The 16,671-nt window shown below is 43.5% G+C and overlaps 1 long non-coding RNA gene across 1 annotated transcript; it reads left to right on the forward strand.

Moving 5' to 3' along the window:
• The first annotated feature begins 6,262 nt into the window (after positions 1 to 6,262).
• Positions 6,263 to 14,006, forward strand: LOC135901491 (uncharacterized). The gene is made up of 5 exons (XR_011508791.1): positions 6,263 to 6,598; positions 7,890 to 7,995; positions 10,644 to 10,738; positions 13,517 to 13,736; positions 13,896 to 14,006. It is a non-coding gene; the product is annotated as an uncharacterized lncRNA (long non-coding RNA).
• The last annotated feature ends 2,665 nt before the right edge of the window (positions 14,007 to 16,671 follow it).

Here is a 16,671-nt window from a genome sequence, read left to right on the forward strand (position 1 = left end):
AAGCAGTCATGTTAGGCTGATGTACTTTCTCAAACAGTCACTTTAGACTGATATACATACTGTAAATAAACCCATATTCCTCGTTCTCGATGAGAAGCAGTCCTTCCCTTCATCAATGTCCTCAGCGTGAATGAGTTGGACGACAGCATGGGCCAGCTACCTTCTAATTCATGCCCGACTCCAATCTTGACAACGGATCACGAGTGATGGGATTGAGCCCCCAATCCTGACAGCGGTGTCTAGTATGACTCGCGAGTGACTACAGCGCCATTTAATTTGTTTGCAAACATGCAGGAGTGAACTAGTGACCCGTTTGTTCAAGAGACCTTTGCTCTTGCGACAAATGTTGCAGGCCTGCGCGGCAGACGCATGCAGCACAGTCACAGGGTAAGCTGGAGGGACGCCTCCATCAGAGATCGATTTACGACAGCACACACTAGAGCGTCCATACCTTGCGAAGAACGAGAATACGCGGCGCACATATCACATGACTGAGCGCATGGAGGACGCTAGGTGGCAGCGTGACGTGCGGACGTGTCTGCATCAGCTCCGCCAACCGAAGTTGATCTAATTGGTCCAATGTACCCTTCCCTCACAATTTTTACTGAAACGACTCCGGGATGTTACAAGGAGCAGTTGGATGCCGCATTTATCACGGTAGGTCTACTGAAACTCTTTTGTGGGTCCTTTCTCCGACACCAAGGGTTAAGCCTATTTTGGCTTAGCACGAGATCGGCTCCGCTGTAGCGTGGGAAGGCGGAAGGCGCGGCCGCTCGCTTGGCCTACCCCCAAGAACGTTCTAGAACATTCGCCATAACTTACGAGGCAGTGGTAGAGCGCGAGTGAATCTCCAAAGAAGACTCCGAGTCCAACGGCTGGATTACCACTCGCAGAAAGCGGAACGCGGACAAAACCTGCGTCGGGAACGACATGCGCAAGGCAAAGCAAAAAGGCGTCCGCGTTGGGGCAAAACAAGCCGGCCAGCTAAGAAAGGTTGCCGCAGCGTCCAGGCTACCGCGCCTGCCAAAATCCCACTTTCGAGTCGTCGTCTGCCCGGGTGGAGGGCTGGACGTGCGAAAATGCAGTCAGATCAAAGTCACGAACGCCATTTTAAGGGCGGCCAAGCTGCCCCCCGGCGGCAGCCGAGGAGGATATCGTGTGTGCGAATGCAATGCAGAATATCTTTGTTATAAGCACACCCTCCGAATCGAATGCCAATGCATACTCCAAAGTCCGGGAGATTATCTTGGCGGATAAACGGCACCCTATCGCGGCTTACATTATGCCTCCGGGTAATACCTGTAGAGGCATGGTCAGAGGCATCGATGCCGATCTGCCCGAAGCTGCACTGCAAAGCCTTTTTGTCACGCCCAAAAACTCGATGATGCTTGGAGTCAGGCGCATAAAAGAGTCGACTACCATGATCATACTGTTCAACGGCACGAAAGTGCCCAACTATGGCCGCTGCGGCCCCAACATGCTACGCACCCACGCTGTACAAGAGACAAATAGACACCAGTTAAAACTGTGGACGAGTCGGTCACAGGCACGACGTTTACCCCAGACCGACCGAAATGATGTGTGTAAAGTGCGGAACTTTGCAAACCAGAAACGGACACGAATGCGTGCAACCCAAGTGTGCGCTCTGCGGAGAGGCTCACCTCAACGGCAACCCAACCTACAAAAACAGGTATCAAGTTACTTATGTCGTGAGAAGACGAAGCAGAAGAGGAAGGAAACGCGGAAACAAGTAGAAGTACGCAACGGGCAACGCTAGGGGTAGAGGAACTGCAGCTCCCGCCACAACGCCAACTGTATACGGAGGCTCCCAAGAACGCCACCGCGGAACGCTCTAGATTGAGATCCAGGAGCAAACGCCGGGTCCGGATCAACTCACAACCACCTGGGCGGGCAAGGCAGCCAAAACAGGCCAGACCCGTGCCCTCGCCCAACAAGGGCAACTCCAAGAGCAAACGCTAGGCAAAATTCAATCAGTCGAGCGCGAAAACGCGTCTCATAGAAAGGAACTATTAGAAATTGAATCATTATTGCAGAAAATGCAGTAAAGAGAACGCGCGATCGGCGGCCAAGCTGCGCCGCAGCAGCCACCTCTCTCAACAGAGGCGCTAAACGCAGGGCGAGCCTCGAGCCCATGGACGAGGAGACACTTAACGTCTCGGAAATCAAGCAAATGTTTGACCGGCTAAGTTCGGACATAGTTGCCAAAATTAGTCCCATCAAGGTCCAACTGAAGGAACACACAGCGAGGCTCCAAATTTTAGAATCCGACCGACAGCGTGCGCTGCTCGGTACGCTCCCACTACGTAAGTAAGATGGCTAACGCAAGCAATCTATAGTTATCTGGCAATGGAATTGCGCCAGCTTCCGCAAAAGGAAGACAGTCTTGCAACAACTACTTAGCTCTGGTAACGAATGGCCGTCAGTAATCGTCCTTCAGGAAACACTCACCGATGTGATCGCTCTTCGCGACTACAACGCAGAAGCGCACTTTTCGGAGGGCAAAAGAGGAGTAGCGACACTCGTCTCAAAGAGTCTCGCCTATTTACGTCACGACATTAGGCCGAACTTGAAAGTCGAACACATCATGATTGAGCTCATCTAAAGCGCTAAACTCAACCAATCCGTTTTCATTCTGAACGTGTACAGCTTGCCAGCCGACAGAAGGGAGCCGTTTAACGCTCTCATCCAGAAGGCATGTCAAGTTGCAGGCGATCATCCGCTTATCATAGCAGGGGAATTTAACGCACAACACCAAGATTGGGATTACACCGAAGATACGGCAGCGGTCAAGGCCCTCGCGGCACACATAGCAGCCTGCGGTCACACCATGGTCACTGATCTAAAATACTCCACCAGAATTGGCAACTCGGTCAGCAGGGATACCACGCCAGACCTGGCCATGTTTACCCATACAAAAATGCATACTTACTTTCTTTAGACTTTTTTCTAACTTTCTATCAACTTTATTAACATCCTATGTACTTTTACTTCCTATTAACGCTTGTTACAAGAAAGTTGGTAGGCTTTGTATTTACTTTCGTTTGAAGAAAGTTTGTTAGAAGAAAGTTTAAAGGAAGTTGGTAGGCTTTGTATTTACTTTCGTTTGAAGAAAGTTTGTTAAAAGAAAGTTTAAAGGAAGTTGGTAGGCTTTGTATTTACTTTCGTTTGAAGAAAGTTTGTTAAAAGAAAGTTTAAAGGAAGTTGGTAGGCTTTGTATTTACTTTCGTTTGAAGAAAGTTTGTTAAAAGAAAGTTTAAAGGAAGTTGGTAGGCTTTGTATTTACTTTCGTTTGAAGAAAGTTTGTTAAAAGAAAGTTTAAAGGAAGTTGGTAGGCTCTGTTTTTACTTTTGTTTGAAGAAAGTGTGTTAAAAGAAAGTTTTAAAAAAGTTGGTAGGCTGTGTTTTTACTTTTTTTTGAAGAAAATTTGCTACAAGAAAGTTTTAGAAAAGTTGGTAGGCTCTGTTCTTGCTTTCGTTTGAAGAAAATTATGCCAATTGTATTTGCTTAATTCATTTGTTCATTTAATACTGCGATAAAGAAGCATAATATGCAAATTAATTGGTAATACAATAATTAGTACGAATGCCAGAGTGTCACAGTGATAATTCCTTCGTGCAGTTTGTATTAAAAAAAGCAATAATAGGAGACAAAATAATTTTTTGCTGCGTATGGACATATAATAAACGGAAGCAAAAGTAAAATATATTTGCCTACACCGACGAAATTGTCTATTTAGGAAGTTTCTTCTACTTCAAAAAAAAAAGTACTCATGCATTTAGAGTCCCTTTACGTCTCCGTGTGAGGCAGAGACACTACCTCTGCTCCATCTAAAACAGTGGCCCTATTGGACTTCTTGACGTATTGTAAGGCTGTTTACTTTAGTTCGTGACATTTTCTTGCCTTTTTCCCTTTCGATAGGGTGGATAGCTAAATTCTTGAACGATACCACGCAAACGCAGAGGACGCTGCATTTTGTAGTAGTTAGTACGTACATATGACTCGGAGTTGTCACCGTTGCCACAGTGTTGTGGATTGGACATGAAATCCAGAAGTTCAGACGCGCTCGAACGGACCCCGAGTTCGAAGCCTACGCTGATTCATATTATCGCGCCGATAACAAATATGAGGCGATTTGTGCGCTTCCACTTTCCCTATTGTACTAAAGAGAGTTCTGAGGCTCAAATAGACACATTTTAGCGTTCGCCAACTACCCGCGCCGAGATAGGTCGCCACCGAAGCTCCGTCTGCACGCTATCGGCGCGTCTAGGCTCAGGAATCAAGAAGTCTAACAAGGATAAATCACTCTTTATTTTTGGATTTCGCATCGGTGTTCTTAAATAAACCATTTTTTCATGTTTACAGTGCCAGCACAAGCGATCAGCGCCGATGCTACGCGTCATAAACACACGTATATGTGCTGTCGCCGAAGGCTCCCAGCACTAGCCTGCGCTTCTCTGACGAAGATATATGACTAGGCAGACGTGTCGACTGGAAGGCATATTGAGTACGGACAGCAGATTTGCCTTTGTGGCACAGGCGTGAGCTTTAGTTGCTGGGCGATAGCGCATCTATCGCACTACCACGTCTGTGCGAAACGCATCTCTAGAAAACTGAAACTGCATCTCATGTTTAACTTCACAAATTATCCGCTTATTTCAACTCTGTTGGCGTGGCTATATTAAAAGCTCGGTTTTCCCTTCAGTACCTGAGCACAGTAACAAGAAAGAAACTTTACAAGGATTTAGTTGACGTTATGATGCCAGTGCCATTGTACCGAATGAAATACTATGGAGGCCCAGGACAAGATGTTTTAAAAAGAGTTAAAAAGATGCCAGTGAGAGCAAGCGTAAAGTCGTTCTTCTTTAAATTGCATACATCTACCCTTCCGGTCAAAACATGGATAGCCGACAAAGGAATATCTGTACCATGGACGACCAACTGTGCGCTATGTAACAAGCCGGAGACCATTGAGCACGCTTTCATTGAGTGCTGGGATGCAATTTTTTATTGGGATGCCTTGCAAAGAACTCTTAAAAAGGAACTGCCGATAACAGCACAGGGTATACGTTTCCTGCCGGTAGACAGCCATCAGGGCTTTCCGTATGACATGATAATGCTCCTGGGCCTCCATAGTCTTTGGAAGACACGGATGGCGGTAACGCACGCCGATGTGAATGCGCGCCCAGCGCGAGAAAATTTTGTTGAAAGCATTATTTTCATACGTGAGATATATCGTGTACAGGCAGGTCCGCCTGACTGGTTGGGTAATCTTGATGAATTAGTGAATTTCAAGAAATGTTAGCCCTTCACGTTGGTCCAAGTAGTCCAACGTGTTTTTATGTATGTCATTTTGTGAATAAAGAAAAAAAAAGTTGGCGTGGCGCAGCGGTAGAGTAACGGGTTTGGGGGCGGTAGGTCTGAGGATCGAATCCTGAGCAGAGCACTTTTATTTTTACGGTTTTTTTTTCTTTTTCTATTGCACTAAAACGCTCTCTGTTGCTTCCTGCGTTCAAAAATATACATGGGATGTTCAGGCACCGCCTATTTAACACGCTAGAGCTGTTTTTCGCGCCAGCGCCTCCCAGTACGACGCGCCTGCCCAGTACCCCAGCATACAGAGCGCGGCACTGGACCCATAATCCGGCGCTGCACTGGGCACTGGAAGCGTGTGTATGGCCTGTGATCATGAATGTGCGCTCGGTAGGTGTCAAAGAAGCCAGTAGGCCGTCTACCATTGCAAGCAAACGGACCTGCACGGACGGCGCGCTGATAGGCTCGTGTTCGCCAACTAAAGTTCGCTCGTGGTTCGGCTTAAGTCCGTGTATATGCTTTATAAATAGGCAAGCTTACCCAGATACTGTAACCCCACCAAATGGGGCCTAAATGCCTGCCCTGATCTGATCTCAAAGGCAGTGCTTTTGAAAGCCGCATGCGCCTAAAGCGGATGGGAATCTTGGAGGCAATATCCACTTCGTTTTTTTTTTCTTATATACATTTTTTTAAACTTCATAACACAAACTGCATACTTTTACAAATTACACATCTTTTGAACCCATCAAATTCGTTAAATGGTCTCTACCAATTATTATTAGGAAAAAACACGCAATTTTCTAATTTACGATACATTTTTCAAAGAACCGCAGTGTGGCGCTACCGCAGTATTTGTTCGGCTCACAGACCACGTTAGTTGAACGATGTGACCATTGCTGTGAAACGGTAGTGGAATTATGTTTTATAAGTGCCTAGACAAAATGTGCACCTTGTCGTGTGCATCAACCATCGCAAAACCTTCCGGACTCGTGTAACGACATTAGTTCGCCGTGTGTTTCGTGCGATCCACCAGTGTCGACAGTGAGTGTCCTACTGCAGCCCCCGTCCGAGCTTCCTTTGTTAACTGCCCGCCCGCGCTCTCGTGAAAAGTCTGGTACTGGGGCTTCGAATCATGGTGTACGGAAGACTTTGTTGAAGATGGTGATTTTGCGGAGCTGGAGTTCATGGCAAATTCTACAGTGCTTGCGCCAGAAAAACGTCGGTGCCGCGGTACGTGAGGAGCGTTTGCTGACTACGTCTTGAAAAGGTAAGCAAGTTTGGCGCTTGCGCGCATTCTTGAAGCTTATGGTTTATGTAGTGAGAGACCTGTAACTAGCCAGAGCAGAGCATTTTCTGATCGCAGGTTGTTCATGTTGCTGTGTTCATTTAGCTAGCAATTTCACGAAAGCTTCGTCTGATGTTGCAGCGTGCTAGTACTCTTCTCTGAAGTATATGCTACCCGCCTTGATTGCCATGACTGAATAGGCACACAATTAAGAAAACACTGAATGTTGCTGTTTGCTCGGTAGTTTACTGGCAAGAAATTTTTCGTTATGTCGGCTTTCCTGCAATTATAGTACATGTGTAATGTATACATCGATGTGTGATGGGCTTCGCGCTTTGGCACACGATAGCTAAGTTCGACGATTGAGCAGATATAGCCTTGTATGAAGATTTTTTTACGTATGCAGTTGGGTTTGACGGTCTGCGTCGCGAGAACCTGCCTGTATCATTTATGTTCGTGAGTGCCTTCGCGAATTTATGATCCAGAGCAGATATCGGCCGATAATACAATAACAAGGTTTCTTTTTAATCGAGACATTTCAGTGAGACGCTGACCTTCTTTATATATATATATATATATATATATATATATATATATATATATATATATATATATATATATATATATACATACATATATATATATATATATATATATATATATATATATATATATATATATATATATATATATATATATATATATATATATATATATATATATATATATATAATGTTTTTGTGTGTGTGTGTGTAAAGAACTGAATGTCAGCTCTGGGCAATCGTAGGTCAGGGCTAGTGCGTAATAAGGTACTGCGATTTTGTAGCGATGCTTACCGCTCGATTCTATGCCACTCTTGTCGCCCACCGCTAACGGCCGGCTAACAAGGGCCGAGGCGTCGGTCAGACCACTAACGAATAGCGAAAACAATAGCATCGCTGCGAAATCGCGGCCTATCTTTCAGAATGCTTCTCATTTGCTCAATATTTTTTTTTCTTAATCCAATGCTCTGTGTTTTACTATATATTCGAGTTTTGTTGATGATCATCCTAGTAGTCTGTTGTTGCTGCTGATTTCGTTCCTTCCTGGAATTTCACTTGTTACAAAATAGCAATGTAAACCTCCTGAGATATAACGAAAAGAGATTTGTACAACCAGACATAGATTGATGCAGCTGGCTATGTGAGGCACTCTTTGCAATTCCACATGACATTGGTAAATCACAAATTTCCTCCTTCACAGTACAATAAACAATCATCTCTTACTCTTGAAGGCTATGCGGATTCTGGGGGCATCCCTACACCCCGCAGGAACCTGCTGCACTGCTGAAAGCTGGGAAGCACAACGATAAAACACCTGATCTGCATGCTTTCACAAAGGTGCGTATAAAACTGTCGCTACCTTGTGAGTTGTAGGACAGGTTTGTGCAATATGCAGTCATTTTACTGTATGTGCCATTTACGGAATTTCTAGTAGCAGATCACTTGAATTTTATCTTTTGGTTATCTGGAGTGCCCTCAGTTTAATAAACTTACCAAAGTAGCCTCCTCTGAGTTGCATATAAATGGGGGGGGGCTTCAGTAATTATGCGTGATATACTCTATACAGACTCTATAACTATCTAGCCAAATTGCCTTTATAAGAGCCTCGTTGAGTTGCATGAGGTGGTCCAGACGTGTATAATTTTTATCTTTTCATTATGCAGTCTTATGGAGTTAAATTCTCACACTATTGCCTGTGTGCCTATATTCTTCCCTCCAATCGGTCACAGTTATGTATTGCATGCCATACTTCACCTCCTAAATACATTTGCATAAAACAATGTGTTCTTGCTTTATTAGGTAGCTGCTGAATTCCTAGTCAGTATGACTGTTCAATTCCTCAAACTTGTAACAAATCATTAACCTTTTAATGTTAGAAGCTCACAATGAGTCCCAAGTGCAGGTTCGTTTCAGGCTGGAAGCTGGTCTCCTTTATACATTACAGAAATTTGAGTTGGTAATATGGCATAGGAAACTGCTGAATCGTATAACAACCAGCCCAATGCAGTAGTTGCAAACCATACCATGACAGCACAGCTCAATGCTGACAATTCACTGTTACATTGCCATAATTTTTCTCCATTTCTTTTCCCTTTTTCATTTGGCATGGGATAAAGCTTGTTCTTTGCAATTACTTATGTGTAATGCAAAGAATTGATTTTACTTTCTCTCGGATTTACCAAGATGTCGTAAGGAGGCTTGCTTCAAGCTCAAGCTGCTCTGCACTTAATTTTTGAACTATTTACTTTTTGAGAGTGCAATTATTTGTTGCACTTCTTATCAAATTGAGGTTTCATACTGCGAATAATGCACTCTAGAGCACCTAGAAAAATGTGTTCTGCTACCCATATACATGGTTTAGGCAAAAAGTACCTTAATGTTTTCGCACAAAAGTTCTATCATTGAGAGTTTGATGGAAGCTTGTCTGGTCGCAGTGGAACATGACAAAGAGTGACATCTACTAATCAAATAAAACTTTAAAAGCTAGACAGTTTGGCGTCTATTCGAAAGCCTTATTCTCAATGAGGCAAAAAAGTAGAGGTCCCTACTACTTAGTAGGTTTTAGCATGTGACGCATGCATCGTGCATAACACGGAGAGGGTTCCTTCGTTTCGATAAGTGTGTGTCCTGTTGATTGTATCTCTAAGGACCTCACAGGTACAGGTGTGGCTTCCAGTTTCTTTCCTGGACATTTGCACTAGAGTTCATGCAGTGACTGTTGTGCTTAATCATTGCTGTGTGCTCTGTCAAAGCATTCGATGCCACGAGTTGCCATTTGCTTCAAGCAAAGTTCTTTTCAGTTGCATGTCTGCCAAATTTCAATCTAGCCGAGAAAATGCAAATTTACATGCACATTATACTTTTGAGTATAGGGCAAGTAATTGTGGAACCTTGCTGTAAATGTACATATAAATTTCTTTCATTATGCATTCTGTACATTTAATTTTTTCAATCTACAAGCAATAAGATATAGAATTTGGCAATTACTGTTATTGAAATTTCATAACTCTATTCAATATAGAGCATTTCTTCTAAATACTTGTTCAGCAGTAATCTGTCAAATAGAACGTAGAATACTCTTTGTAAGACGCTGTGGTTATGAACATTCATGAGCTAATAAGTATGCCACTGACCAGGTGACACAAGTAAAGAAAGTTATCGTCTTGCCCTACCTACATGAGATTAGCGACAATTTGAAAAAGCTCAGGAAATGTCTCGGTGTAGATATCGGTTTCCCTGCTCCTTCAAAGCTGTCTAGTTTGTGAACGAGGGTAAATGCGGATACGCGCAAGCCACGTGGGTGCAACAAGACCCGCCGAAAACTATTTGTTTCTTGTGTTGAAGGGGCGGTTTACTGCGTCCCTTTGGGCTGTGGCAAAGAGTATGTGGGACAGACAAGTAGATGCATCAACAAGCGATTACGTGAGCACACAAACAGCGTTGAGAAACTAGCCCTATCTGGCAACCTTGCCGGACATTGCGCACGCTGCAGATGCAAGCCACTGTTTTATCGCATTCAATCGCAGGCCAGACACCTGACCAGTTCACCAGAGAAATAGTAGAAGCTGCAGAGATTAGGAATAGGAATTGTGTTGGTTGCCCATCAGTCTCCTTATTGGAGAAAGAAATGTTTTTGTCACATTAGCTGCCTGTGTGAGTTCATCTTGCTGGGTTGATTTGTTTGTGTCTTTCTTCTCCCTTCCTTTTCTGTGCAGTGATATTATATCTGCTCTCATGCAGTAAACACTCAGTTGATAGTTAGCACTGTGTCCCATTTCTTTCGTCCATATGCTCCTGCGCTACTGTGTAAATAACCAGTGTCGGAAATTGTTGAGGTAGAATGGGCCATTGCAGCAGTAATCACTAGGAACAGCATCACCAGCAAGTGAATGACGTTAAGAATTGGCTGGAGTAGACAGATCAACATGTACACCTTCACCCAAGACACAATTTATTTGTTCACAGTGTGGTTTTCTTTTTTGCAGACTCCTCAAGCATGGTAAGGAGGTTGAAACACATCCTTGATAAAACAAGTGGTGCCGGTGGTGCCGAGCCCGTCGCAGTCATGTCAGCACCAAAAGTAAGAAGCTGATGTGATTTCTTGGGGCAGACAGACTTGTTGGGAGGTAATTGCCTCGTGGCAATTACGATATAGCAAAAGCTTAAAGGTCAATCAATTTCTTTTTTCGACAGTCAAGAAACAGTATATATTAGCTTTCTTCTGTCAATTTATCTTATCAGAGCTATTCCTATTTAGTAGAACATGCACAAAACCTTGCTTTTCATTTATTAGGAAAGCCTTCTGCATGGAGCAGCTACCGCAAACTCTCACATGTATACTCTTAAGTGTAGTGCAATTGTTGATGTGGAACATTCTTGTAAAATACACATAGCCTTCATTTGTAATGCACCATGCGCATTTAATTCCTGTCTGCCTTTGTTCCTTCCCCAGTGTAGGGTAGCAAACTGAATATCTGTCTTCCAGTTAGCCTCCCTGCCTTTCGCATCTCATTTCTCTACAGTGTACTAGCCAGAAAATATAGAATTTGGCAGATTTTCTTGAAATTTGTCCATGACCTAATTCAATAGGAAGAATTTGTTATAAGGACCTGTTCAGAAGTTATCTATAAAATACAGTGCAGTATACTATTTGTAAGACACTATTAAGATGGATATTCTATAGCCGAGCAGCCCGCACAGCTAAGTCTAGTGCGAATCACTTCAATTTTCTTAAATCTAAAATCATTTTAACAATAAAGACTATTTGAAGGATCTTTCATGTTTGCCTTTAAAGGTGGGTGTAACGCTTAAGTGATGTCACCACATTTATTGGCAGTTAGTGTAGCTCTGGTTGTCCTAAACTTCGAATATCCCTACTGCAACTGATTTATGGCTACTTTGCTTCTTTTAGGTTAGTTTTCACAACTGTACAGTTCTTACATATAACAGTTCATGTTCTGTGCAGCAGTACTAGTACTACTTCAACAATTCCATTACATTGATTGCAGGTGCAGTTAATTCTGCTTCCATGAAAAAAATGGAGCTACTTCATTTTTGAACCAAGCGACACGACTTTCAGAAGCTCCTGGCCCCCCTCACAACATGGACACTAAATGGAAACATTAAAACACCTTAGTCATATAATTTATTCCTCCAAAAATATTTTCTTCATTTATTTGGCAGCAAAACTTTGGTTAAAGAAAACGAAACCAAACTTCTTTGTTCTGAACTTCACACCTCATTATGGCCATGGTAAAGAGAGCATGCAATATACCAGGCTCTGCTTCATTTTTGCATGTTTTGGTTGCTTATTCTCCAAACGAAGGGTCCTGTTTTTTCTAGGTCGACTACTGTTCTTTGAAGACAATGTAACCCTCCTATAGTGATCAACAGCTCAGTGTATGTGGCTAACCGCAAACAAAGTTCGTGGCATCGCCACACACTTTACCTTGCCTTTGGTTTCACAAGCTTCATCGTATGGTACAAATTGCTTATTTCATCTATGGAGAGACAAACATGTTCTGTCATACTTTAGTGTTTCTCCTTAGTATTTCAAGGCATATGCTGAGTCCTTGTGCTCAAAGCACTTGTCAAATTGGGGTTCAACAACCCAACGCACAGGCCTATTTTGTATGTAGGCATTCTTGTCTGAAAATGGCATGTGCTCTATGACATGCCAATTGCCAACTTGTAAGGCTAATCTGCCCGTAGCAGTACTACACACACACGTGCAAGTTTGGCTGTTGCCAACCACCTGAGTGTGCCATGTGAACTAGCTAGTCTGCACGAGCCTAGAACATTTGTGACGTGATTGTAAGTAGATGCTGCACATGCAACAAGTACACTGATATGTGGATGAAATGCTGTTGGTACTAACCGGTGCAGTGCAATATGTTGCAGAAATCTTGTATAATCCTGAATGATGATCACCTAGTCAAGTTCAACTCCATTATTTCAAAGGCTGTAAGATAATTTCAGCCTGACACTCCATCTGGCACACCCTTCCGACACCTTACTCATCCAAACCACTAGCATGGTGAGCTGCGTGTGATGTTGATGCTGTAAGGACCAATGCGCAATCTGCTGCAGCAATGCATGATTGGGAGAGCAGAAGACCTACGAACAAATGGGCTTAAGCCAGGAGCAGAAGTTCTTGTGGGGCTGAAAGAGTTGAAGTGCGCCCCAAATGAAAAACTGGTTAATTAAAACGAAAGATGAGTTGGTAGCACCTAGCCAAGTGGAACACCATTATTTCAAAGGCTGTAAGATACATTCAGCCTGGCATTCCATCTCGCATATACTTCCGACACCATACTCATGTAAGCCACTATAGCATGGTGAGCTACCTCTGATGTTGATGCTGTAAGGACCAATGTTCGATCTGCTGCAGCAGAGCATGATTGGGAGACAAAAGACATAAGCAATTAGGGTTCTTATTTTAATGCATGTGGCTCAAAGAGTTAGAGTGCCCCAAATGAAAAACGGCTAATTAGTATGAAAGAAGAGTTGGTGGCAAAGCTTACATAATATCTGGATTTCGCTGCTGAGGTGTGACAAAATAAAGTCAAAACATGAAACACTGTTCACGTTTTACGTGAACTGGAAAGGCTAGATACAGGAATGCCGAATGAAGCCATCACATTTCTACTGCATCCTGACTCACTGGAAGTGTTTGAGACCTATAAGTATAAAGCACAGCTGTTGTTGCAAAGTCGCCTATGTTACTGTATCATAGCATGACTTACAATAGACCATCTAAATAAGATTATCATTTGTCGAATATTATAGCAGTGGAAAGACAAATGGCTTTAGTTACAAAGCATAAAAACCAGAACTAATGTTTGCTTTCCGTTTTCAGGTGGACCTCGGGGAAGGCATTCTACTGGACGAGTCTACCCTGACAAGATTGCGGCGAGATGCCAAGAACTCGGGGTCAAGATTTGCGCGGGGTCTTCTCAAAGTTCTCTTCAGCTCGGAAGAGTTGGAGAACAAGTCTCTTTTTGGGCGGCGTTCAAACGCCCACAAGGGTGCCGCCCAAAAAGAGGCCTTAGATCCGAGACGTGTGAATGCCATCCTGAGTATGTATGACTGTGCAGTCAACTAGCATGTTTGCTTTATTTTGTAATTTGAATTTAAAATCCTGTGCATGACTCCTTTGTGCTGTCCTGCCTATATACACTGACAGCTTGAGACATATAAGGCTAAACTAACTCTTTTTACTTTTTCTCTACCCTTAGGCTACACAGCAAGACATTTTGATGCCACAACAGGCGAAATAAAAAACACATTGTCATCCATGCTAGCGCGTGGATATTGAAATCTTTTTAATAAATACTAGTTTTCAAAAAGATTGGTGTGCTTTGTTCATAGACAAATACATATATTATATATACATATGCTACCCATGTTGAAGGTTACACTGGAACAGCACCAGAATATTAACAAAATGCTGGAGAAATTTGCTTATATGTCACCAGCACATTTAAAGCATACTAAAATAGTTGCTAGAATGTTTCTAGGGTGAGCAACAGAAAATTGGTAGAATGAAACTAGGCCCTTTCCATAGGTCGAGCTATATAGAAAGTTGCTAGGATGTTTCTAGATCAAGCAACAGAAAGTTACTAAAATGTTTCTAGATCGAGCAACAGAAAGTTACTAAAATGTTTCTAGATCTAGCAACAGAAAGTCAGCAGAAAGTTACTAAATGTTTCTAGATCGAGCGACAGAAAGTCGGCAGGAAGTTACTAAAATGTTTCTATAGATCGAGCAACAGAATGTCGGCAGAAAGTTACTAAAATGTTTCTATAGATCGAGCAACAGAAAGTCGGCAGAAAGTTACTAAAATGTTTCTAGATCGAGCAACAGAAAGTCAACGGAAAGTTACTAAAATGTTTCTAAGAAGTATGAAAATGGTAAGTAAATCCTGCTTTTAGTGTCTAAAGGATGTTCATTCATCGTCTAAAGAAAGTTTGTAAAAAGGGTTTCAATTGAATATCGGTGGCCAATAGTCGATAGGATGTTGGTATATAGGTACATAAGAAGTTTGAAAACGGTCTAAAGAAATTCAATAGACTGTTGGTAGGTTCTAGTAACAATTGTCTAAAAAAAGTTTATTGAAAGTTGCTAGAAATTTTTGTAAGGGTAGGAATGCGGAGGAACTGGTATGGACAAATTTACAAGAGACTCTCAGCAGTGATCACTACATCAGCAGCCTCGCGATAAGAGTCTCATCACCGCCTTTCAGAAAATTCAGAGTAATGGATTGGGACCTCTTTAGAGCTGACAGAATGAAGGACGAGACTAAATACCGCTCGTTAGAGGAATCATTCGCTCGCCTCAGAGAAGACCTTGCCGCTTCCACAAAGGAAGTAGAGACGGACAAAGAGGTAGAGCGCGTGGACAGCAGATTAGCACACCTGCTAGAAGCCAAAAACGCGCTACAGGCACAATGGAAAACACAAAAGTTAAATAGACGCCTACGCAAAAAGATTGCACAACTTGATAAGAAAATAGAAAACCATAGCCAAACCCTCGCTCGGGAGCAGAGGGATAAAGTATACAATGCTGTCGACGGGCAAATGAGGAGCGGAGCAAAATGGAACATCCGCAAGCATCTGCTTGGGGACAAGCAATCCAAAGCCAATCAGCGGCTCACTATTGATAGACTCACCCACAACTTGAAGAACTCTGGCATGACCGAGAAACAAATGACAAACGAGCTGACCTCAAGATACCTCTGCATCGAATCCGGCTCAAACAATGATTACCCCTCTGCGACGCACGAGAACGGAACGGACCCTCTGGGTTCCCCCTTCACGTACGCGGAGGTTAGAGAAGTATTATACGAACTCAATTGCAGATCAGCACTGTGCCCCGATGGGATCACCAACAAACTCCTAAAGAATTTGGATGACGGGACCATCGAGCTCCTCATGAATAAAATCAACGAGGCTTGGGAGACAGTCGAGGTACCACTGGAGTAACGTAACGCGACCGTAATCCTCATCCCGAAGCCAGGGAAACCCTTAGAGGTTGGTTCGCTCCGGCCGATTTCACTCACTTCCTGTGTGGGGAAGGTCGCCGAGCACGTCATTCTCAATAGGGTCACTAAATTCACAGAGGAAAAGAATCTCCTTTCGTTTAATCAAATTGGATTCAGACCATCCACGTCCACACAGGACATAATGCTGCTTCTAAAACAGAAGATTATTGACAAGGCCTCCAGAGACGCCAGAGCCATTCTGGCACTGTATCTAGAAGAGGCCTTCGACAAGGTAACGCACTCTCACATACTCGAATCGGTTAAACAAGCGAGTCAGGGAGAAAATTTGTACGTCAGCTCCTTTCTCAAGGATTGAAAAGCTACCATCTGCCTAGGAGCTCTGGGCTCGAGACCATTCGATCTTCGAACAAGAGGCACCCCGCAAGGGGCAGTCCTCTCCCCCTTTTTATTCATCTTATCCATGAGAGCTCTGTCCCAAAAGCTGGCCGAGATTAAAGGTGTCGGTCACGCCTTCTACACCGACGACATCACAGTCTGGTGCGAGGGAGGCAGCGACGCGCACATCGAAGACAAATTACAAACAACGATCACATTGGTTCAGGATTTCCTCACGAAGGCAGGACTGTGCCTGTCGGCTAAGAAATCAGAACTGCTGCTATACCGACCCGCAATCGGTGCAAAGAAAGGGACACCTCCCGATATCTCTATCACCACCGAGACCGGATCCATTATCCCGGTAGTACACATAATCAGAATGGTGGGCATGTTCCTGGAGGAGGACGGCAGTAATGACTACACCTTAGAGCGCATCGCAACCAAAGCCGATTCCATTACAAATTTAATCACGAGGGTGGCCAACAAAATAGGGGGGCTATCGGAGGATAATCTTCGGCGACTCTTCCAAGCCACATTAACAATATAGCCCTGGCCCACAAGTAGAGCGGAAGGGACGCGGCTAGAGTAGAAACAATCATTCGCAAGAGCATAAAAAAACACTGGGTCTCCCACAG

The sequence above is a fragment of the Dermacentor albipictus genome, chromosome 9, assembly GCF_038994185.2.
Source record: "Dermacentor albipictus isolate Rhodes 1998 colony chromosome 9, USDA_Dalb.pri_finalv2, whole genome shotgun sequence".
NCBI classification, from domain to species: Eukaryota; Metazoa; Arthropoda; class Arachnida; order Ixodida; family Ixodidae; genus Dermacentor; species Dermacentor albipictus.